General features: G+C 49.9%; 1 protein-coding gene and 1 long non-coding RNA gene across 2 annotated transcripts in view; one reads left to right on the forward strand and one right to left on the reverse strand.

Moving 5' to 3' along the window:
• Positions 1-226, reverse strand: part of LOC148136202 (uncharacterized) — a 47,458-nt gene extending 47,232 nt beyond the window's left edge. The window contains exon 1 of the long non-coding RNA XR_015754587.1: positions 58-226. This is a non-coding gene — a long non-coding RNA (uncharacterized LOC148136202). The remainder of the gene's footprint in view (positions 1-57) is intronic.
• LOC122543998 (neurexin-1-like) overlaps positions 1-25,587 on the forward strand; it is a 1,169,973-nt gene that overhangs the window by 383,002 nt on the left and 761,384 nt on the right. The gene's annotated exons all lie outside the window — the stretch shown is intronic.

Here is a 25,587-nt window from a genome sequence, read left to right on the forward strand (position 1 = left end):
AATTTCAAGTCAGCCTTGAAGCTTTGGGACTTCTTGCGCAGCCGGTAGCGTTCTTACCTCTGAGACAGGAGGCCCGCATTCAAGACCCAGCCTGACGAGGTTTTGTAAATATCCAGCTCAGTTCACAATACTGCGACCCTGCACCTAACCGTGACTCCAGACCCACAGCGATGGGGTTGATGCCTGTCAGGGAGATGTTCACGTGCTCATTGAAGTGAAATTAATGATCGAGCCATTGTATCCCTGTCTGCCCAGTGAGTGGAAATCTCATTGCATTGCTGTGCTCCTGGGGAAACAATGTGATTCCTGGCAGTGTTCTTATTTTGGAAAGAATCTAAGTCAGGAAGTAGAGCAAAAATGCGAAATCTAACATCTGGGATTTCCTCCAACCACTGTGTTAAACAAGGCTGATTCCTGGAAAGTGGGATTGAGGGGAGTTTGTTCTCAGGGCTGGAGAGCTTCTTCTGCACTGTACGATTCTATGATTCTTACACAGACACACACACACAACACACACAGACACACACAACACACAGACACATACAAATACACACAACACACAGACACACAACACACACAGACAAATACACACACAACACAGACACACACAACACACAAATACACAGACACACACAGATACACAAACACACAACACACACACAACACACAGACACACACAACACAGACACATACACACACAACACACAGACACACATGCACACACAGACACACACACACTCACCCACACACAACACACAGACATACATGCACGCACACACACACTCTGACACGCGCACACACACATACACACACACAAATACACACAGACAGATACACACTCTGACACACACGCATACACACACAGACACACACATGCATACACACAGACACATAGACTGACACACATATACACACAGACACACTCAGGCACACACACAGACACTCATACACACAGACACATGCACATACACACAAACACATGCACACACGCGCACAGATACACACACACACAGATTCTTCTGCACTTACGATTCGATGATTCTTACACACAGACACACACACGCACACACACACAGACACGCACACAGACACAGACATACACGTGCACATACACAGTCACTCAGACACACGCATGCACACATACACACACACACTGACACACACACACTGACACACACACACTGACACACACACACACTAGAGGCCTACTCTGTCCTACTAATGGGAACATCTTCCCAACATCCACTCTGTCCAGGCTGCTTGATATTCTGTAAATTTCAATCCGATTCCCCCTCATCCTTCTAAACCCCATCGAATATACACCCACAGTCTTCAAACATTCTTCATATATTAACTAACACTCACACTAATGTATACTGATGCTCACGCACACTTTCACATACATACATACACATTTACAAACACACATTCATCTCCCACACATACTAATACACATACAGTCTCTCGCACACACTCACAACCACACGCGCACTGTCGGAGGGTCAGTGCTGAGGGAGTGCCGCACTGTCAGAGGGTCAGTACTGAGGGACAGCCGCACTGTCAGAGGGTCAGTACTGAGAAAACGCCGCACTGTCGGAGCGTCAGTGCTGAGGGAGTGCCGCACTGTCAGAGGGTCAGTACTGAGGGAGCGCCACACTGTCGTAGGGTCAGTACTGAGGGAGTGCTGCACTGTTGGAGGGTCAGTACTGAGGGAGCGCCGCACTGTCGGAGGGTCAGTACTGAGGGAGTGCCGCACTGTCAGAGGGTCAGTACTGAGGGAGCGCCGCACTGTCGGAGGGTCAGTACTGAGGGAGTGTGCACTGTCAGAGGGTCAGTACTGAGGGAGTGCTGCACTGTCGGAGGGTCAGTGCTGAGAGAGTGCCGCACTGTCAGAGGGTCAGTGCTGAGGGAGTGCCGCACTGTTGGAGGGTCAGTACTGAGTGAGTGCCGCACTGTTGGAGGGTCAGTACTGAGGGAGTGCTGCACTGTCGGAGGGTCAGTGCTGAGGGAGTGCCGCACTGTCAGAGGGTCAGTACTGAGGGACAGCCGCACTGTCAGAGGGTCAGTACTGAGAAAACACTGCACTGTCGGAGCGTCAGTGCTGAGGGAGTGCTGCACTGTCAGAGGGTCAGTACTGAGGGAGCGCCACACTGTCGTAGGGTCAGTACTGAGGGAGTGCTGCACTGTCGGAGAGTTGATACTGAGGGAGCGCCGCACTGTCAGAGAGTCAGTACTGAGGGAGCACCGCACTGTCGGAGGGTCAGTACTGAGGGAGTGCCGCACTGTCAGAGGGTCAGTACTGAGGGAGCGCCGCACTGTCGGAGGGTCAGTGCTGAGGGAGTGCCGCACTGTTGGAGGGTCAGTACTGAGTGAGTGCCGCACTGTTGGAGGGTCAGTACTGAGGGAGTGTGCACTGTCAGAGGGTCAGTACTGAGGGAGTGCCGCACTGTCAGAGGGTCAGTGCTGAGGGAGTGCCGCACTGTTGGAGGGTCAGTACTGAGTGAGTGCCGCACTGTTGGAGGGTCAGTACTGAGGGAGTGCTGCATTGTCGGAGGGTCAGTGCTGAGTGGGGGAGCAATTCACCCTGTTATGTCAGCCAGGGCTCCCTGATTGGACCAGGCTAAATGCCCCAATCGGTGAGCCCCTATTCTGTGAGGTTCAGGTGACTGACTTAATTACAATCACCGCCCTGGGGTCGTGCCAAGTGCTACGGAAATGCAGATCCTTTCGTAGGTGTGTGAGCGTGCATTGACCAGCCAGGAATATCAGGCTCCCTTGGCCTCACAGGAAACAGTCCCAATCTAACTGAGACTGTCTCAGGACAGCAATCCAGCAAGCGCAGGAAGTATGGGGCGCTGGAGGAAGTCTCTCTGCAGAATGGCCAGGTCAGATCATCCAAGGCTCAGCAAAATATGTACTATTTGGGCAGTGTAGAGGGAGCTTTATTCTGTATCCATCCCTGTGCTGTCCCTGTCCTGGGAATGTTTGGGGATTAATGTAGAGTGAGTCTTACTCTGTAACTAAAGCTGCGCTGACCCTGTCCTGGGAGTGTTTGGGGCTAATGTAGAGGGAGCTTTACTCTATATCTAACCCTGTGCTGTCCCTGTTCTGGGGAGAGTTTTGGGGCTAATGTAGAGCGAGCTTTTCTCTGTATCTAACCCTGTGCTGTCCCTGTCGTGGGGAGTGTTTGATGGGGGACAGTGTAGAGAGAGCTTTACTCTGTATCTAACCCCGTGCAGTCCGTAATCCCAGAATCCTAGGCCCTTTAAATCAATTCCCAAATATTAATAATTTTCACCTTGATAAGCGTAAAATGTTCAAATAACAAGCTGACAAAACGAAGCCATGGACTTAATGAAATGGTGAAGGAATGGATTTTGACTTAACACTTGTTAATGCACAATGCATTACATATTCTAATTGGACAATGTTTAATAGACACAATCTAACAAGAATATAAATTATAAACTGAACCATTTTCTGCAATGTTTGAAATGAGTGTTATAATTCAATATTAAATATTAGCGAGGTCAAATTCTCCCACCCTTCCCTAATAGATCAGAATGCCTCGGGTTTGTAAATGGAGATAGCAGACACTTCCCAAGCCTGAACTCTCTGGTCTCAGTCACATTTAGCACCTTGGATCAAAGGGGAAATATTTCAGCCAGCTCTCTCACCCTGTTGAGTGGACCTGCCCCTCTCACAGTGCATCCCCAGATCCCCAAGGAGTGAAATGTGTTTGCGTTTTCTCACGTTTCCCTCTTGAAGTCTGTGCCACCTCTCGTTCTCAGTCCTTTCGCTCAATCAACTCCGTCCTCATGAATTTGAGGAGCTGAATCATATGCCCTCTCTGTCCTCGCATCTCTGAGGAGAATGCTCCTGGGGTCTCCAATTAATCTTCATCAGAAATTTCCCATCCCTGGAAATGTTCTTGTAAGTCACTCTGCGCTCTTTCTCTTTTTTTCTCTCACTCTCTCATTCTCCTCCCTCTCTCTCTCTGCCTCCCTGTTTCCCTCTTTTTCTCTCTCTGTGTCTCCCTCTCTTTCTCCCTCTCTATCTCTCTCTCTCCCTGTCCTCCCTCTCTCTTTCTCCCTCTCGATCTCTCTCCCTCTCTCTGTGTCTCCCTCTCCCCCTCTCTCTGTCTCCCTCTCTCTCCCTCTCACTCCCCCTCTCTCTCTCTGTCTCCATCTCCCTCTCTCCCCATCTCCCTCTCTCCCCCCTCTCTCTCTGTGTCTCCCTCTCTCTCTGTCTGCCTCTATCTCTCTCCCTCTCACTCCTCTCTCTCTCTCCCTCTCTCTCTGTCTCCCTCTCTCCCCATCTCCCTCTCTCTCCCCCTCTCCTCTCTGTCTCTGTCTCTCTCTCCCTCTGTCTCTCTTTCTCCACCTCTCAATCTCTCTCCTGTTCTCTGCCTCTCTCTGTCTCTTTCTCTTCCCCTCGTCTCTCTCTCTATCGCGTTTTCTCTCACATCTTTTCTAACGTGACTCCCACAATTGGACACGATACTCCAGCTGAGGTCCAACCAGTGTCTTGTACAAGTCCAGTACAACACCTGGCCCTTCCCCTCCTCCCTGCTCACCATTCAAGGGCTTGAACAGGCTTTCCAGGTGAAGCAGAGTTCTCTCCTCCAACCTTGTCCAACCAACCCAGCCTACTCTCCGTTGGAGAACCCAGACAAAGGCTGTGCGACTGCTTTACAGAACCCCTCCAGTCAATGCACAGGCAGCACCCTGACCCTCCCGTAGTCGGTCATTTTAACACAGTGTCCTGCCCATGTGTCTGTCCCTGGCAATGCTCCAGTGAATCACAGCAGCACCTCAGCTTCAGACTGGGCACCTTCCAACCCTAATATTGATTTCAACACCCGCCGATTGGGAACTCACTCCCATCTCTTCTCTTTCTTTCAGCTTTAGTTGTTGTATTCTCTGACACCGTGTCCCCTCTCTCTCTGTCTCTCTTTCCCTCTCTCTGTCTCCCTCTCTCTGTCTCCCTCTCTCCCTCCCTCCCTCTCTCCCTCTCCTCCTCTATCTCTCTCTCTCCCTGCCTCTCTCTCCTTTTCTCTCTGTGTCTCCCTCTCCTCCCTCTCTATGTCTCTCTCTCTCTCTCTCTCTGTCTGTCTGTCTCTCTCTCTCTCTCCCCCATCTCCCCCTGTTAAGACAGTCTGTCCCCTTTCCAGTCTGACAGCTGGACACGCCACCGTTCTGCCCCTTCTCACGTCCCCGTCACTTAACCTGCAATATCAGCACCTTTCTCCCCTCCCTGGCCCTCTGCTCCAGCCCATTGGAGCGTAAACGCTGCCCCCCCACCCCTCCACACTTCATAGCTCGGGACGTTAGCTTTGCTGTCTCCCCGCGGTGCTCTCCAGCAGGGTTATTTTGCTTTCGGTATCCTATCCCAGCCTCTGCAGTAACTTGTTCCTGCAGCGTAACGCACTTGCTCCTGTAACCCCGTGGCCTTATTAAGAATGTTGGATGCTCTTTTGACTTGTCTCTCTCGTTTCAACTTGCCACGTCTCAATGGCTTTTATACCACCATCCCTCTGCTTCTGCACCTCCTTCTGTGGAGTACCCCTCATTTCACGTTGTCTCTCGCCATGTTCGATGTGGCTGACACACAGCACCGACCTGCCCAATATTGTCAACTTGTAAATATCCTTTCGGAGTCCTGCCTTGTCTGACTACAACGCTTCAGAGTTTTGTATCACCCGTAGATTTTCAAGTTGTCACCAAAATTTATTTCAGGAACATGCATCAGGAACAGCACGGGCTTCAATACTATAGAGTCATAGAGATGTACAGCATGGAAACAGACCCTTCGGTCCAACCTGTCCATGCCGACCAGTAATCCCAACCCAATCTAGTCCCACTTGCCAGCACCCGGCTCATATCCCTCAAACCCTTCCTATTCATATACCCATCCAAATGCCTCTTAAATGTTGCAATTGTAGTAGCCTCCCACTTCCTCTGGCATTTCATTCCCCTTAGGCCTCTTTTATATCTTTCCTCTCTCACCCTAAACCTTCCAAACTTTCGTCCAGCTATAAAATAGCCATTAACTATTCCCTGTCCCTCAGCCAATTCTGGCTCTACATGCTCCTTTGCTTATTACACATTGAGTATCACAGTCGGAATATCACGTTGTGGCTCTAAGGGACACTGGTAAGGCCACTTTCGGAATACTGCTCAATCCACTTATTATAGAGTCATTGTCATACAGCACTGAAATAGAGCCTTCGGCCCACCCAGTCCGTGTCGACCAGATATCCCAAACTAATCTAGTGCCTTTTGCCAGCACTTGGCCCATATCCCTCTGAACCCTTCCTATTCATGTACCCATCCAGATGCCTTTTAAATGTTGCAGTTGTATCAGCCTCCCCCACTTCCTTTGGCAGCTCATTCCATACACGCACCACCCTCTGAGTGAAAAAAGGTTGCCCCTCAGGTCCCTTTTAACTCTTTCCCCTCTCACCCTTAACCTGTGCCCTCTAGTTCTGGACTCCCTGACCCCAGGGAAAAGACCTTGTCTACTTGCCCTATCCTTGCCCCCTCACGATTTTGTAAACCTCTATAGGGTCACCCCTCAGCCTCCGACGCTCCAGGGAAAACAGCCCCAGCCTATTCAGCTTCTCCCTGTAGCTCAAACCCTCCAACCCTGGCAACATCCTTATAAACCTTAACTGAGCCCCTTTAAGTTTCACAACATCCATGTTTCAAGGTTTTGTGGTTTAACATTCTCTCATCTTGGGAATAAATCATTGCTGCACTGTCTCTCAAGCGCTATATCCTTCCTTCGGCAAGGGGATCAAAACTGTGCACAGGTATTCCTGGTGTGGTTTCACCAAGGCCCTGAGCTGTTGCAGTAAGATATACACCCTCCCTTGTCGATTTACCCAATCCGTGATTTTATAAACCTCGGTAAGGTAACCCTCTCAGTTGTAATTATCCAAATGTCATGTAAATGTTGTAACTCTACCCGCATCCACCACTCCCTCTGGGCGTTCATTCCACACACCAACCACTCTCTGTGTAAAAATTATCCCCTCATGTCTTTTTTAAATCTCTCTCCTTTCACCTTAAAGATTTTCCTGCTGTCCTCCACCCTAAGGAAGAGACACCTGCCATTTTGACAAGGTCTTTTCCCTAGGGTCGGGGAGTCCAGAACCAAAGGGCATAGGTTTAGGGTGAGAAGGGAAAGATATAAAAGGGACCTAAGAGGCAACTTTTTCACACAGAGGGTAGTACGTGTATGGAATGAGCTGCCAGAGGAAGTGGTGGAGGCTGGTACAATGACAACATTTAAAAGGCATCTGGATGGGTACATGAATAGGAAGGGTTTGGAGGGATATGGGCTGGGTGATGGCAGGTGGGACTCGATTAATATAGGATATCTGGTCGGCATAAACTGGTTGGACTGAAGGGTCTGTTTCTGTGCTGTACATCTCCATGACTCCCTGACTTTATCTATAACCCTCATGATATTATAAACCTCCATAATGTCAAACTCCGACTCTCCAGTGAAAAAGGTCCCGGCCTATCCAGCCTCTCCTTATAACCCAAACCTTCTATACCCGGTAACATCCTGGTAAATCTCATCTGAACCCCCTCCAGTTTAATAATATCCCTCCTGTAACAGAGCGGCTAGAACTGGACACAGTGATCCAGAAGAGGCCTCACCAATGTCCTGTACAACCTCAACATGACGTCCCAACTCCTACACTCAAAGCTCTGAGCAATGAAGGCAGTATTGTGGAATATGTTTTCCAGTGAGGGTGTTTTTCCGATACATGCTTCCTGAGCTCACACAAACACACCACAATTCAGCTCCCAAACAAAACTTGCTAGCAATCCTTAAAAAATCCTAGAGGACTCAGAGAGAGACAGAGACAGAGAGAGACAGAGAGAGAGAGACAGAGAGAGAGAGAGAGAGACAGGCAGGCAGACAGAAAGAGAGAGACAGACAGAGAGAGAGGGAGAGAGAGAGAAAGGGAGGCAATGAGAGAGAGATAGACAGACAGAGAGAGGGGCAGACAGAGAGGGAGAGAGAGGGAGGAGAGACAGACAGAGAGAGACAGACTTACAGAGAGAGAGAGACAGAGAGAGAGGGAGAGACAGATAGAGGGAGAGACAGAGAGGGAGAGAGAGAGGGAGAGACAGAGAGGGAGAGACAGAGAGAGGGAGAGACAGAGAGAGGGAGAGACAGAGAGGGAGAGACAGAGAGAGAGACAGAGAGAGGGAGATAGAGAGAGGGAGAGACAGAGAGAGAGAAACAGTGAGAGGGAGAGACAGAGAGAGACAGACAGAGAGAGAGGGAGAGAGACAGAGAGAGAGAGACAGAGAGAGGGAGAGAGAGACGGGGGGGAGACAGAGAGAGAAACAGGCAAGCAGACAGAAAGAGAGAGAGAGACAGAGAGAAAGAGGGTGACAGGGAGACAGAGAGACAGGGAGAGGGACAGAGGGAGAGAGAGAGAAAGGGAGGTAAAGAGACAGAGATAGACAGACAGAGAGAGGGGCAGACAGAGTGGGGAGAGAGACAGAGAGAGGGAGAGACAGAGAGAGAGAGAGACAGAGAGAGAGGGAGAGACAGAGAGAGGGAAGACAGATAGAGAGAGGGAGAGACAGAGAGAGAGATGGAGAGACAGAGAGAGACAGAGAGGGAAGACAGAGAGAGAGAGATAGAGAGAGGGAGAGACAGAGAGAGGAAGAGAGATGGAGAGACAGAGAGAGGGAGACAGAGAGAGGAAGAGACAGAGAGAGATGGAGAGACAGAGAGAGGGAGAGACAGAGACAGCTGGTGTTGGTTTAATCTGAGGCTCACTGTGCCTCAGGCTGTGTTTTTATCCAGCAATCAATTCCTCCCAGCTCCCTCAGCTCCAATCTCAACAGCAAACCCCCCCCCTCGCCCCCCAATTTTATCGAACTGTTCATGTGCTTCCCTTCCCCATCTTCTGTCGCCTCCGCCGGTCCTTCCTAACCCCGCCAAATCTCTTGAGCAATGTCTTGTCTCGCACAGTGGGTGAGCCAGTGGAATTCTCTGCTGTAGAACACAGTCCGGGGCCGAAATATTTCAAGAAGGAGTGTGAAATAACTCCACCGAGGCCGGTAACACCTCACCCTTTATTCACATGCGGAGAGCCATCAACACTGATCCAGATCCCTCAGAGCCAGCTCTCTGAATGAGCACAAACCCCTTGATGCTCCTGCTTATATCTGTCAGCCCAGGCTCCCTGATTGGACCAGGTTAACAGCCCCAGTCGGGAACTCACAATCCTTACAGAATTAGATATAGTTCCTGAGGGGATCAAAGCGAGAAACAGGGGACTGAATTGGATGATCAGCTGTTGAATGGGCTAGCAGGCGCAAGGGACCAAATGGCATCCTCATGCTTCTATTTCCTATTGAATGTTTTGGAGAAGGATTTCAATACAGATCTCGGGGCTAGGACGGATGGATTGGAGGGGAAGTGGGGACAGGGGACTGAGTTGGATGACTGGCCATGATAATATCGAATGGCGAATCAGGCTGGAGGGGCTGAATGGCCTCCTCCAGCTCCTAGTTTCTATGCGCCCAGCAATGCATCAAGCGAGCAGGATTGTTGTTTCAGTGGAGGAGTGTCAGATGCTATTGACCGGTGAATGGATGCAGAGGTTTAGGAGTGCGGGTTTAGGAGGGACGTCTGTAAGTTGATGTATGATCGCTCCGGTGATCTCTGTACTGGATTTTCAAATGCAATGTGGCTATGAAGGATTGCGCGAAGGCCTTTGCAGGACCCAAGAAAAGCACTTTGAGGCGGCATGGTGGCTCAGTGGTTAGCACTGCTGCCTCATGGCGCCAGGGACCCGGGTTCGATTCCACCCTCGGGTGACTGTGTGGAGTTTGCACACTCTCCCCCTGTGTCTGTGCAGGTTTCCTCCCACAGTCCAAAGACGTGCAGGTTTGGGATGGATTGGCCTTGCTGACTTGCCCTGTAGTGTCCAGGGATGGGCAGGTTAGCCATGGGAATTGAAAGCTTGAGTCTGGGTGGGCTGCTTTCTGGTGGGGTGGTGTAGACTCGATGGGCCGAATGGCCTGCTTCCTCACTTCGGGGAATCTACAATTGCAGGCAAATAAACCTCAAAGACCAGAATGGCCTTGAGCACTTCACTGGCTGTCAGAGCCTCACTTGCAACGATGTTTGAACTTGAGAAACTGAGACGACCAAATTAACACCAAGACATGTTAATTTGGAATGCCACATAAGTGAGAGGCAAGTCTCCTCCCTTTGACCAGGATTGCGAGCTCTGCAAAATCCCGGAAAGGGAGCAGTGGGATTCCGAGTTAGTTGTCAGGCTGTTGAGGTCTAACTTAGGCCTCATCCCTGCCCACCGTAAACCAGAGTAGGCCCTTCCAGGCCATTCATTAAGATGGTGATTTGTACCTCAACACCGACGTTCCTCCATATATTGTCCCCCACCACCGATAATCTTTCCTCTCGCCATCAGGATTCTGTCTACCTCTGAAATATTGAAAGGTTCTATCTTTGAGGGAGGGAATTCCAAAAGTCTCTCAAGCCCTCTGAGAGAGAGAGAGAGAGAGAGAGAGAGAGAATGTTCCGTCTTCTTGTGTGTCTTCAATTATTGATCAACTGTGAACCCTACCCCTGTTCTGGTTTCTCCCACATAAAGAAAACATTCTCTCCACATCACTATGTTTCCCAAACTAAACTAGTCCCATTTGCCAGCATTTGGTCCATACACCTCTCAACCCTTCACGTACCCCTTCATGTACCCATTCCTATTCATATACCCATCCAGCACTTGCCATCGTGAGTGACCGTCTAAATCCTTCTTCAATGCGATGGGCGGGGGTGTGGTTTCTGTCTCTCCCACCCCTCATAGACATCGCGTTCCAGCTTCCCACCACCCTCTGGGTGAAAGCGTTTCCCCTCACGTCCCCCTCGAAATCTCCTGCCCCTTCCCTTCAACTGATGCCCCCCCCCAACCAAGGGGGTAACGTTCCTTCCTGTCTATTTAAGCCCCCGCATCATTTTATCCATCTCAGTCACGCCCCACCTCCCAATCTGCTCTGCTCTAAGGAAAGTGACCCCAGTCTCTCCAATCTCTCTCCATCACTGAAACTCTCCAGTCCCTGGTAACATCCTGGGAAATCTCCCTCTGCCCCCTCTCCCAGCGCTATCCCATCCCTCCGATAGCGCTATCCCATCCCTCCCTCGGGAACTGCACATGGTCCTCTAGCTGTGGCCTAACCAGTGGGTTGAATGGTTCCTGCTCTTAGGTTCTATGTCTTGTAGGAGGCTGAGGGGTGACCTTATAGAGGTTTTTAAAATCATGAGGGGCTCGGACAGGGTGAATAGACAAGGTCTTTTCTCTAGGGTGGGGGAGTCCAGAACTAGAGAGGCACAGGTTTAGAGTGAGAGGGGAAAGATATAAAAGAGACCTAAGGGGCAACGTTTTCACACAGAGGGTGGAAATGTCCTGCCAGAGGAAGTGGTGGAGGCTGGTAGAATGACAACATTTAAAAGGGATCTGGATGGGGACATGAATAGGAAGGGTTTGGAGGGATATGGGCCAAATGCTGGCAAACGGGACTAGATCAGTTGAGGATATTTGCTTGGCATGGGTGAATTGGGCTGAAGAATCTGTTTCCATGATGTCCATCTCTATGACTCTAAATGTTTGATTAGATTAGAATCCATACAGTACGGAAACAGACCCTTCGGCCCAGCAAATCCACACTGACCCTCTGAAGAGTAACCCGTTCCCTTACCCTATATTTGCCCCTGACTAATGCAGCCAACACTATGGAACAATTTAGCACAGCCAATCGACCCTAACCTGCACATCCCTGGACACTATGGGGCAATTTAGCACGGCCAATCCACCCTAACCTGCACATCTCTGGGCACTATGGGGCAATTTAGCACGGCCAATCCACCCTAACCTGCACATCCCTGGACACTATGGGACAATTTAGCACGGCCAATCCACCCTAACCTGCACATCCCTGGGCACTATGGGACAATTTAGCACGGCCAATCCACCCTAACCTGCACATCCCTGGACACTATGGGACAATTTAGCACGGCCAATCCACCCTAACCTGCACATCCCTGGGCACTATGGGACAATTTAGCACGGCCAATCCACCCTAACCTGCACATCCCTGGACACTATGGGACAATTTAGCACGGCCAATCCACCCTAACCTGCACATCTTTGGACTGTGGGAGGAAACCGGAGCACCCGGAGGAAACCCCAGGCAGACACGGGAAGAATGTACAAGCTCCACACAGTTGCCCGAGGGTTCGGATTGAACCCGAGTCCCTGGCGCCGTGAGGCAGCAGAGCTAACCACTGAACCCCTGGGCCACCAGATTCAGGCCAAGAGCGGACAGGTGGGATGAGATGAAGTTAGGATACCTGGTAGGCACGGACGAGTTGGGCTGAAGGGTCTGTTTCTGTGCTGTGTGACTCCATGACTATTACGTAGGGACTGTGTAATATCGGAACGTCACCAGTAATGAATGCATTCTCATATCCGGCAAGGCCTTGGCTCACTCCTCCCCACCAAGACAGAGAGAAACCTGTGAATAGAAATCCTCCTCCTGAGCTCAGCTCTGAATTCGAGCTGACTCACTCCACTGATCCTCCCCAGGCTAGGATGAGTGTGAATTTCTCTGCCGTGCTGTACCTCAGCCCAGTCAATGGCAAGGGAACATAGACATGTGTCTCTTTCAGTCTTCTTCCCCCAGACAGTGGGACCAGGCAGAGTCAACGCCGGAAGGACCTTCCCAATGACCCGGGGGGGGGGGGGGGGGGGGGGGGGGGGGTCACAGTCTAAAGATTACGGGGTGGGGGCTGTTTCAAACTGAGATGGGGAGAAATGTCTTTTGCCAGAGAGTTGGGGGGAGCCTGTGGGATTGTCTGCCCCAGAAAGGGATTTACTTGAATGTTTTCAGGAAGGAGGTAGATGCAGAGTCATAGAGTCATACAGACCCTTCGGCCCAACCAGACCATGCCAACCCATAATCCCAAACTAAACTAGTCCTACTTGCCTGCTCCTGGCCCTTATCCCACCACTATCCATGTCCTATCCAAATGTCTTTTAAATGTTATAACTGTCCCCGCATCCACCAATTCCTCATGTAAGTTCATTCCACACGTGAACCACCCTCTGTGTAAAAATGTTGCCCCTCAGGTCCCCTTTAAACCTTTACCTCCCCTCACCCTAAACCTATTTCCTGTAGTTTTGGACTCCTCTACTGTGGGGAAAAGAGCTTGGCTATTCACCTTATCTGTGCACCACACGGTTTTATAAACTTCTGTAAGGTCACCCCTCAACCTCCGACGCCCCAGCTGATCCAGCCTCTCCTTATAACCCAGACCCTCCAGTTCCAGAAAAACCTTGAACACACCCCCAAGTACAGCTTCTCCCCAGCCGTTACTAGACTGACAAATGAACGCTCTAACTTCAAATAATGTTGACCTTGCCTCGTGCAACTTCTGTGCTGTGTAACCTATTACACCTCGCTCTATCTAACCACTCTGTAATCTGTATTATCCTTGCTGACATTGATCTTCCTGGACTGCTAGCACAACAAAGCTTTTCACTGTATTTAGGTACATGTCAGGTCAGTACTGAGGGAGTGCTGCACAGTCGGAGGGTCAGTGCTGAGGGAACGCTGCCCTGTCGGAGGGTCAGTACTGAGGGAGTGCTGCACTGTCGGAGGGTCAGTGCTGAGGGAACGCCGCACTGTCGGAGGGTCAGTACTGAGGGAACACCGCACTTTGTACGCATTGTGTGGTGAGAGTCTGAGTACTGGAGGCTTTACCAGGAATGAATGGTTATCTCGAAAAGTGTCAAATTCCTCAAATGGTTCGATGGGGCAGATACTGAGGGGCTTACTCCTCATCCCAATTTGGGAATATATCAGCTGTTTCTTCAGTGTCACTGGGTCAGAATCCTGGAACTCCCTTCCCCAGGGGCATTGTGGGTCTAACCCACAGCACACGGACTGCAGAGGTTCGGGTTATTGTTAGGGTTAGGGTTAAGGCTGTGAATAGGGTAAGTGATAGGGTCAGGGTTAGGTTTCGCGGTTGAGTTAGGGTTAGGGTCATTGTCCGAGTCAGGGTTAGGGTTAGGTTTAGGGTCAGGGTTAAGTTTAGGGGTTGATATAGGGTTAGGGTCACAGTCAGAGTGAGGGTTCAGGTTTGGTTTAGTGTCAGGGTTAGGTTTAGTGGTTGGGTCAAGGTTAGGGTTATAGTCAGAGTTCAGGTTAGCGTTTGGTTTAGGGATCGGGTTAGGGTCAGGGTGAGGTTTAGGGTCAGAGATTGGTTTAGGGTCAGGGTTAGGTTTAGGGGTTGAGTTAGGGTTAGGGTCAAAGTCAGAGTCAGGTTTAGGGTTAGGTTTAGGGTCAGGGTTAAGTTTGGTTAGGGTTAGGGTAAAAGTCACGTTAGGTTTAGGGGTAGGGTTAGGTTTAAGGGTAGGGTTTGGGTTAGGATCAGAGTTAGGGTTAGGGTCAGGATAGCTTCCCACTCCGATGCATACTGCATGGTTGTGTCGATAGGCCGTCCCAGTCTGCCAAGTGTGGAATCCTGCTGTGCCGTTTCCGCAGTACCGGCTCTGATCCCTGTTCACTCACACTGCTCAGTGATCCGTTCTGTTTGGGAACAGCTGGGTCCTCTCCATTGGAGACATTGTGTCACCAGGAAGCAGATGTTTGACAGCGCTTGACAGAATCACAACATTGCCCATAAAATCTCCAAGCTCTGCAGTGTGTATCTGGGCCATTGTTTGCCGTCTGGTTCCTGGCCTTGTTCTGTTCATAGCCTGGGGGCTGTGAGTCACAGCAGACCCTCACCATCTGTTTGTGGAACTCTCCATGTGTGGAACTGCTTCATCCTGCATGTATCGATTGGCAATTTCACCCAGTGGGTATCAGGCTAGGAGAGATGGCACACAGGTCTTATGAGAGATGGCAGAAATGTGTCATTTTGTAATATCACCATCAGTGCATCTGCACCCCCCCCCCCCACCCTGTTATCAACATCCTGGCGGGGTAGGGTTCTGTCAAGAAGCACAATCTAACTATCACCCCCTTGACATCCAATGGTGTCACCATCACTAGATCCTCCACTATCAATATCCTGGGGGTTACCATTAGCCAGAAACTGGAGTAAATAGAGGTTACAAAGGGAGGTTAGGAATACTTCAGAGGATAACACACCTCCTAACCCCTAAGGTCCGTCTGCCATCTGCAAGACAGTTCAATCAGATACTGTCCTGAAACTATTGTCAAAAATCACATCTCTAAATGCCTTCCTGTCTTTTCCGGAGTGCCTAGAGTTGGCCACAAAGAACATTTGTGCCACACTAGTGCCAGGCAATGACCATCTCCCCAACAAGAGAGAACATAGCCATCACCCCCTTGACATTCAATGGTGTTCCCATCACTGAATCTAACCATCACCTCCTTGACATTCAATGGTGTTACCATCACTGAATCTAACCATCTCCCCCTTGACATTCAATGGTGTTACCATCACTGAATCTAACCATCTCACCCTTGACATTGAATAGTCTTATCATTACTTAAACCCTCCCCCCACCCAATAAGCTCCCTGAGGGTTAATCATTGACCAGAGATACAACTGGATTTGCCGTATAAACACAGCGGCTATAAGAGCAGATCAGAGGCTTCGAATACTGACCTCCTGATTGTCCCCAAAACCTGTCCCACCATCAACAAGGCACAAGTCAGGAGGGTGAGGGAATGCTCCCCACTTGCCCCTGGATGGGGGGCAGCTCCAGCAACACTCAAGAAGCTTGACACCATCCAGGGACAAAGCAGCCCCCGCTCGATTGGCCCCACATCCCACTCCCTCCACCCCCCGACGCTCAGTAGCAGCAGTGTGTACCATCTACAAGACGCATCACAGCAACTCCCCGAGGCTGCTCAGACAGCACCTTCCAAACCCACGACCACATCCATCTGGAAGGACAAGGGGCAGCAGATACATGGGAACACCACCCCCCTCAAGTTCCCACCACTCCCCAACCCAACTTGGGAATATATCGGCTGTTCCTTGGGTCAGAATCCTGGAGCTCCCTCCCTCAGGGCATTGTGGGTAAACCTACAGCACATAGACTGAACTATGTCAAGTGGGATTATCTTCGCTACCCTCTGAAGGGGCAATTAGGGTAATAAATGCTGTGCCCAGCAAGCGGCACCCACATCCCGTTAATAAATCTCTTTTTGAAGGTAACATTGGCCTGACCTTCAGATGTCCCTCGGCAGTTCGCAGCTGGTGTAGGACTTTTTGAAATGTGATTGCCAGAGCCATGTTGGATGCATCGTGATCTATTAGCACAAAACATGCTCCGGCCAAGTGGAAAGGTGACCAAATTGCTCAGTCAGTGCGTGTGTGCAATTCTGGTCTCACCTTCAGGAAGAAGGTGGGGGCAGGTCCCTTGAGGGAGGGTGCAGAGGGAGATTCACCAGCACAGTCCCAGAGACAGAGATTCTAGCCACAGGGTCAAGGGTCAGAGAAACTGGAGGCGTCGTACACCTCAGAGCAGAAGATGCTGAGCGGAGTAAAGACAAGCAATGCTGGAGGAACTCAGCCGGACTATCCGCGTCCGTGGGGGGAACAGGAAGGGCGTTAATGCTTTGAGTCCCTTCTTCTGGACTGAGAGGGGAGTTGGGAAGGTTGACGGATCTTCTGTTGTTGGGGAGGGGAGCCAGGGAGGAGCGACCGGGACAGAGAGGAAGAAGATTTAGAGGACGAGGAAGATTGGAGACCCCAGGACAGCAGGTGAGGAGAATGATTGTGGCAGGAGAGGAGGGACACAACATTCAGAGGAGGTGTTAATAGCAGAGAGAAAGGGCGCTCCAAAAGAAGGAAAACTGGACAAAGCCATGAGGGATAAGGGTAAAAGAGAAAATAAATATCAAATTTAGTAAGGTGATTGATTTTGTTCAGTCATTAGGTGAGGGAGGCTCTGGGAAGGAGGATTGACAGGTAGGACAGGTGAAGGGGGCAGTTGGATCTGGGCTGAGGTGGGAGAGTGGGGAATGGAGGTGGGGAGATTTAGAAACTGGCAAAGTCAAAGTTAACACCCTGTGGTTGGAGGGTCCTATGACAGACCCTTGATGTGAGATAGTAAGGGGCGCCCAGGGGCTGGAGGGATGGGGGGCAGAGGGCAGTTTTTGTGTTGACGTCAGTGGGGGCCAATGGTAGGGGTTGGTGGGGGTAGGGAATGGGTAAATAGAAGAATTCTTCCTCCAACCTTCCTGGGCCGTACAATTCCAAAAATGTCAGTGGACCATATCTCCAATTCCGCTAGGCGGAAGTGAGGACTGCAGATGCTGGAGATTAGAGTGGTGCTGGAAAAGCACAGCAGGTCAGGCAGCACCCGATGAGCAGGAAAATCGATGTTTCAGGCAAAAGCCCTTCATCCGGAATTCCTGCTGAAGGGCTTATGTCCGAAACATCGACTCTCCTGCTCCTCGGATGCTGCCTGACCTGCTGTGCTTTTCCAGCACTAAGGGCAAAGAAACTTTCCAGCCCAGGAACAGGCCCTTCGGCCCTCCAAGCCTGTGCCGATCCAAATCCACTGTCTAAACCTGTCGGTCAACTCCTAAGGATCTGCATCCCTCTGTTCCCCACCTACTCATGCATCTGTCCAGATGCACATTAAGTGAATCTACCGTGCCTGCCTCTACCACCTCTGCTGGCAACGTGTTCCAGACACCCACCACCCTCTGTGTGAAGTACTTGCCGCGAGAATCCCCCTTAAACTTTTCACCTCCCACCTTGAATGCATGACCTTTCGTTATTGAACCCCTCACCCTGGGAAAAACTTATCTCTATTCACTCTGTCTATACCCTTCATAGTTAAAAATCACACAACACCAGGTTATAGGTTTAATTGGAAGCACACTAGCTTTCGGAGCGATGCTCCTTCATTAGGTGATTGTGGAGGGCTCCTTTCTGTGTCGATATGTGGAATCTTCTTGGAGATCCTCTCCACTTTAAGCCGGCAGTTAGTGGTGTCGATAGTAGTCATGATTTGGAGATGCCGGTGTTGGACTGGGGTGTAGAAAGTTAAAAATCACACAACACCAGGTTATAGTCCAACAGGTTTAATTAGAAGCACACTAGCTTTCGGAGCGACGCTCCTTCATATACCCTTCATGATTTTGTAGATCTCAATAAGGTCCCCCCTCAATCTCCTTTTTTCTAATGAAAACATTCCTAACCTAGTCAACCTCTCTTCATAGCTAGCCCCTTCCATACCAGGCAACATCCTCATAAACCTTCTCTGCACCCTCTCCAAAGCGTCTACATCCTTTTGGTAATGTGGTGACCAGAACTGTCCACAGTATTCTAAATGCGGCCGAACCAAAGTCTTGTACAATTTTAACATGACCTGCCAGCTCTTATACTCAATACCCCGTCCAATGGAGGCAAGCATAGTATATGCCTTCTTGACCACTCTATCCACCTGTGCAGCGACCATCAGGGTACAATATACTTGAACTCCCAGATCTCTCTGCCCATCAACTTTTCCCAAGTCTCTTCCATTTACAGTATACACTGCTCGAATTTTGGCTGGTACCTCTAATTCCGTCAATTCCCTTTCACTGCAAAGGTCCAAGTCAATGCAAAAGGGAGGTTGAAAGAAAGCAAGGAACGCTTCCTCCATTAATTAAATCTTTTTGAACAGAAGGAAGGGTCGGGAACAAGTGAGATCATTTATCAGCAGAATTACACATCGACCAGGACCCAGGGTCAGCAAATTAATGGTAAAGCAAGCTTGCACTTAAAGCATTTATTTACCTGAAGGGAAATCAACTGTAATTCACGCAGTCAAAGCCCTGAACCCAGTGTGCCAGTGGAGTTGGCACAAATCCAGTCAGCGAGCTTATCCACTTCAAACTTCTGCAAAGCCTGAGGGCCGCAGAATAATAAATTGCTTACTTTTAATGAATTTCTTCTCCCGTACGTGCATCACCAGTACCTGTATGGCTCAGGAAGCCACATCGCTGGGAACTGACTCCCGTTCGGGATGCCACCCTGCCTTCAACAGAAAGGCGTCAGCCCTACCCCGCCCCCCCATCCCCCCGTCAAGATCCACCTCAGGCAGGGCCAGGGAGAAGCGATTGCCTCGCCAAACGCCATGTGGTGAAGCAGGCACGCCTGGCATTTGTTGGTCAGGAAATGCCGGTGTCAGCCTGGTTTGGGCGAGGTCAGGGGTCAGGCGACACCTGCTCAGCGTTCACCAGGCCGCTCCCGAACGCCTGCGATTTCGAGCAAGCCTCTAACCTGGCGTCGTGTGACTTCTGTCTGATGAAGGGCAGGATATGGCGAGGGTGCGAGTGAACTCAATGGGCTGAACGGCCTTACTTCCACTCCTATGTCTTATGGTAAGGGGCTTACAGCCGATCGTCCTGCTCCTCAGATGCTGCCTGACCTGTTGTGCTTTTCCAGTGCCACAAATTTTGACTCTGACTGTCCAGCATCTGCCCTTCTCTTCCTTCTAATTTTATTGGCCAGCACGTTGAGTATAGGAGTTGGGACCTTGTTCACTGCAGCATAGGGGGTGACTTTATAGAGTTTTATAAAATCATGAGGGGCACAGACAAGGTGAATAGCACAGGTCTTTCCCCTCACTCGGGGTAGTTCATATTTTTTACAGTCGGAGGATAGAGTCTGTTTCCCTGCTGTATGACTCTATCAAGTTGCGGCTGCACAGGACATTGGTGAGGCCACTTTTGGAATACTGCGTTCAATCCTGGTCTCCCTGCTACAGGAGGGATGTTGTTAACTTGAAAAGGAGCAGAAACAATTTACAAGGATGTTGCCAGAGTTGGAGGGTTTGAGCTGTAGGGAGACGCTGAATAGACTGGTGCTGTTTACTCCAGGGCATCAGAGGCTGAGGGGGTGACCAAATAGAGGTTTATACAATCATGAGGGAGCATGGATAGGGTAAATAAGGGAGGTCATTTTTCCCCAGGGTAAGGGGAGTCCAAAACTCGAGGGCATAGGTTTAAGGTGAGGGAGGAAGAGTTAAAAGGGACCTGAGGGGCAACCTTTTCACGAAGAGGGTGGTACATGTATGAAATGAGCTGCCAGAGGAAGTGGTGGAGGCTGGTACAATGACAACATTTAACAGGCATCTGGATGGGGACATGGATCGGAAGGGTTTAGAGGGATATGGGCCAAATGGGACTGGATTAATTTAGGATATCTGGTCAGCATGGACGAGTTGGACCGAAGGGTCTGTTTCCGTGCTGTACACCTCTATGACTCTGTGACACGCTGGACACACCAGGTATTGATGGCAAAATTCCAACCCTTAAGAACATGAGGGAACCAAATAGGTTCATCCTGACACTCTGCAATGGTTTCATGTTTGTTCTGTGAAGTTTGTCTCACCTATAGACAGGTGGTACATGTTTGCCTTCATTGCTCAGAGATTTGAGTGTAGGAGTTGGGATGTCATGTTCAGCTTGTACAGAACATTGGTGAGTACTCTGCCCAGTTCTGGTCGTCCTGTTACAGGAAGGATATTATTAAGCTGGATCAGAAGAGATTTACCAGGATGTTACCGGGTATGGAGGCTGGATAGGCCGGGACTTATCTCACTGGAGGTTGAGGGGTGACCTGATAGAGGTTTCTAAAATCTTGAGGGGCGTGGATAAGGTGAGGAACCAAAGTCTTTCCCTTCGGGTGGGTTAGTTGATATTTTTATGACTGGACGAAAGCCTCTGTTTCTCTTGCTGTATGACTTTTTCAGTGTCTGACTCCCAATTCCAGGCTTTTAAATGAATTCAAATTCCACCATCTGCCGGGGAGGGATTCGAACCCGGGTCCCCAGAACGTTACCTGGGTCTCTGGTTCAACAGTTTAGCGAGAACACCCACAAAGTCTTCGTCTACCCCGAAAGGATGTTGGATTATTCCTGTTCTCCTATATTTACCCTTGACTAATGCACCTAACCTGCACATCCCTGGGCACAACAGGGCAATTTAGCATGGCCAATCCACCCTCACCTGCACATCCCTGGACACTATGGGACAATTTAGCACGGCCAATCCACCCTAACCTGCACATCCCTGGGCACAACAGGGCAATTTAGCATGGCCAATCCACTCTAACCTGCACATCCCTGAACACTATGGGACAATTTAGCATGGCCAATCCCCATAACCTGCACATCCCTGGGCACGACGGGACAATTTAGCACAGCCAATCCACCCTAACCTGCACATCCCTGGGCACTATGGGACAATTTAGCACGGCCAATCCACCCTAACCTGCACATCCCTGGACAGTATGGGACAATGTAGCACGGCCAGTCCACCCTAACCTGCACATCCCTGGGCACTATGGGGCAATTTAACACAGCCAATCCATCCTAACCTGCACATCACTGGGCACTATGGGACAATTTAGCATGTCCAATCCACCCTAACCTGCACATCCCTGGGCACTATGGGACAATTTAGCACGGCCAATCCACCCTAACCTGCACATCCCTGGACAGTATGGAAAAATTTAGCACGACCAATCCACCATAACCTGCACATCCCTGGGCACTATGGGACAATTTACACGGCCAATCCACCCTAACCTGCACATCCCTGGGCACTATGGGACAATTTAGCACGGCCAATCCACCCTAACCTGCACATCCCTGGACACTATGGGACAATTTAGCACGCCCAATCCACCCTAACCTGCACATCCCTGGGCATTATGGGACAATTTAGCACGGCCAATCCACCCTAACCTGCATATAGAGTCATAGAGATGTACAGCATGGAAACAGACCCTTCGGTCCAACCTGTCCATGCCGACCAGATATCCCAACCCAATCTAGCCCCACCTGCCAGCACCTGGCCCATATCCCTCCAAACCCTTCCTATTCATATACCCATCCAAATGCCTGTTAAATGTTGCAGTTGTACCAGCCTCCACCGCTTCCTCTGACAGCTCATTCCACACACGCACCACCCTCTGCATGAAAAAGTTGCCCCTTAGTTCTCTTTTATATCTTTCCCTTCTCACCCTAAACCTATGCCCTGTAGTTCTGGACTCCCACACCCCAGGGAAAAGAGTTTGTCTATTCATCCTATCCATGTCCCTCTTAATTTTTTAAACCATATAAGGTCATCCCTCAGCCTCCGATGCTCCAGGGAAAACAGCCCCAGCCTATTCAGCCTCTCCCTATAGCTCAAATTCTCCAACCCTGGCAACATCCTTGTAAATCATTTCTGAACCCTGATCCTGGATTGCATATGAAATGATTTCCTGTAATAGCATGGGTGTTTTGTGAAAAGAGAAGCATAATATTATGCATTTTCTTTGAGTTTGAAACTGCTATAATTAAGTTCATGAGATATAGGAATGGAATTAGGCCATTTGGCCAATCAAATATTCCCTGCCCTTCAATGAGATCATGGTTGATCCAATAATCCTCAACTTTACTTTCCTGCCTTTTCCACCCCTGGTACTATGGGATAATTTAGCATGGCCAATTCACCCAAACCTGTACATCCCTGGGCACTATGGGTCAATTTAGCACGGCCAACCCACCCTAACCTGCACATCCCTGGGCACTATGGGACAATTTAGCACGGCCAATCCACCCTAACCTGCACATCTTTGGACTGTGGTCCATGTCCCTCTAAACCCTTCCTACTCATATCCCCATCCAGATGCCTTTTAAATGTTGTCATTGTACCAGCCTCCACCACATCCTCTGGCAGCTCGTTCCATACATATATCACCCTCTGTGTGAAAAAGTTGCCCCCAGTTCCCTTTTATATCTTTCCCCTCTCACCCTAAACCTATGCCCTCGAATTCTGGACTCACCCACCCCAGGGAAAAGACTTTATCTATTTTCCCTATCCATGCCCCCTTCATGATTTTATAAACCTCTATAAGGTCACCCCTCAGCCTCCGATGCTCCAGGGAAAACAGTCCCAGCCTATTCAGCCTCTCCCTGTAGTCAAACCCTCCAACCCTGGCAGCATCCTTGTAAATCTTTTCTGCACCCTTTCAAGTTTGACAACATCTTTCCGACATCTGGGAGACCAGAACTGAGCACAGTTTTCCAAAAGTGGCCGAACCAATGTCATGTACAGCAGTGGGTTATCCTGAATTTTTGAACAGTCATATATACATACACACACACAGACACACACTCACACACACATACAGACACACACACAGACACACACACACAGAGACACACACACATACACACTGCTCAGTTCTAGATTCTCTCACAAGCAGGATGGTCCCTCTCCACATTCACCCTGACCAGATCTCTCAGGACCATGTACATTTCTGTTAGCTGGTTACAAACCTATCCTGTGTCCCAACCTCTTCCCCAATAAGACAACTTATGCAATTAAAAAATTAGGGCCTTGGGTAGTGTTGTAGAACAGAGAGACCTAGGGGTACAGGTACCTAATTCTTTGAAGTTTGCATCACAGGGTGGTTAAGAAGGTTTTTAGCATGCTTGCCTTCATTGCTCAGAGTATGGGAGTTCGGACGTCATGTTGAGGTTGTACAGGACATTGGTGAGGCCTTGTCTGGAATACTGTGTCCAGTTCTGGTCACCCTGTTACAGGAAGGATTTTATTAAACTGGAGAGGGTTCTGGAGAGATTTACCAGGATGTTGCCAGAAATGGAGGGTTGGAGTTATAAGGAGTGGCTGGATAGGCCGGGACTATTTTCATGAAGCGTAGGAGGCTGAGGGGTGACCTTATAGAGGTTTATAAAATCATAGGGGGGGGCATGGATAGGACAAATACTGTGTCCAATTCTGGTTGCCCTGTTACAGGAAGGAAGTTATTAACCTGAGAGGGTTCAGAAGAGATTTACCAGGATGTTGTCGGGAATGGAGGGTTTGTTTTATAAGGATAGGCTGGGACTATTTTCACTGGAGTGTTGGAGGCTGAGGGGTGACCTTCTCGAGGTTTATAAAATCATGAGGGGCATGGATAGGGTGAATGGCAAAGATCTTTTCCCTAGGATAGGTGAGTGCAAAACTAAGGGGCATGTTTTTAAAGTGAGAGAAGAAAGATTTAGAAAGGACATGAGGGGCAATAGAGAGTAGTTCGTGCGTGGAATGAACTTCCTGAGGAATGTGGTGGATTGTGGGTACAGTTACAACATTTTAAGGACATGAATAGGAAAGGGTTTGGAGGGATATTGGCCAGGAGCAGGCAGGTGGGACTGGTTTAGTTTGGGGATTATGGGTCAGCACAGACTAGTTGGGTTGAAGAGTCTGTTTCTGTGCTGTATGACTGTATGAGTCGATGAGAAGGGACTAGGTTCGTTTGGGATTAAGGTCGGCATGGACGAGTTGGGCCGAAGTGCCTCTTGCTGCACTGTATGACTCTATAACTCTTATCCCAATCAACCCTTTGGCCTGGCCATTCAGCCTGTCGTGCCTGGTCCCCCCAGTGCAGTGAGAACAAGGTTTGTCTGCATCCTGTACCAGGCCACTGCCTTGGTTCGGTGTCACCTATGTACCTGGCAGAGGGAATGTTTCCATTGACCCAGCCCCACAGCTGTGTCAGGAAGAGGAGGGGCTAACGGGTTTCGGTCATTGGGGGGATGGGGGGAGGTGATAGGCTTCTCCTCCTTGCTGTACGTGGAAGTTTTCCCTCACAACTCCACTCCTCCCTCCACAACCCCCTCTCACCAAAGGTTTGGAGGTTTGCCCCTTCCTTCCCCACCCCCCTCCCCCAACCCGCTATCACCTCGTTCTGAACTGTCTCCTCCCACTGCACACCAGGGGGAGCATTTGCTCCCTATTGTCCGGTTGAACCGGATGACTTCTTGCACTGCATTTACTTAGCCGCCAGGAGGGTCCCTGCGCTTCCTTACTCATCGCAAACTGGGTCAGTGGAGTCCAGGCATTGTCCCTCAGATAGATGCCCCCAATATTAGATTGTCATGTCGGAGGCAAAGATCCAAACTGGACCCCGCGATGCCTCTTACAGTCAGATGGACCATCGGAAGACTGGCCAATTAGATGAAGCCCCAGGGACCCAATCAATGGCCTCGGGGTCTGGAGGGTGGCAATGGTTGGTTGAAAGTAAAGGAGAATAGCGACTGGCTTGGCAGCAACTGCCAGCCACAATGCTCGGGAGCGATTAGCAGGATCATTCCAAATGCAAATAATGAGCTCAAAGCAAATGCACGCTCCCATCGGAGAGATTCAGGGCTGCTGCTGCTCATAACAATGGCACCGTTTAATCTTTCCAGACTGCTTTATTTCTCCCTGGAAGCAGCGGTCAGAATGTGTGCTGGTTCAAAACTACTGCAGGTGGAAGAAAGGAGCAACATTGCCAAAAGCAATTAATGTATATGTGGGTGAGAGTGTTTGTGTGTGTGCGAGTGAGTGTGTGTGTCTGTGTTTGTGTGTGTGTGTCTGTGTGTGTGCCTGTGTGTTTGTGTATGTGTATGTTTGAGTGTATGTGAGCATGTGTGTTAGTGAAGAGAAGTTATGAAAAGAGACTGGCAGAGTTTTACTAGGTGTACGTTGCTAAAAAGAGTCAGGACAAAGC

This window comes from Chiloscyllium plagiosum, unplaced genomic scaffold (assembly GCF_037043375.1).
Source record: "Chiloscyllium plagiosum isolate Xiang-an unplaced genomic scaffold, Cpla_swu_hap1 HiC_scaffold_46, whole genome shotgun sequence".
Lineage (NCBI taxonomy): Eukaryota > Metazoa > Chordata > Chondrichthyes > Orectolobiformes > Hemiscylliidae > Chiloscyllium > Chiloscyllium plagiosum.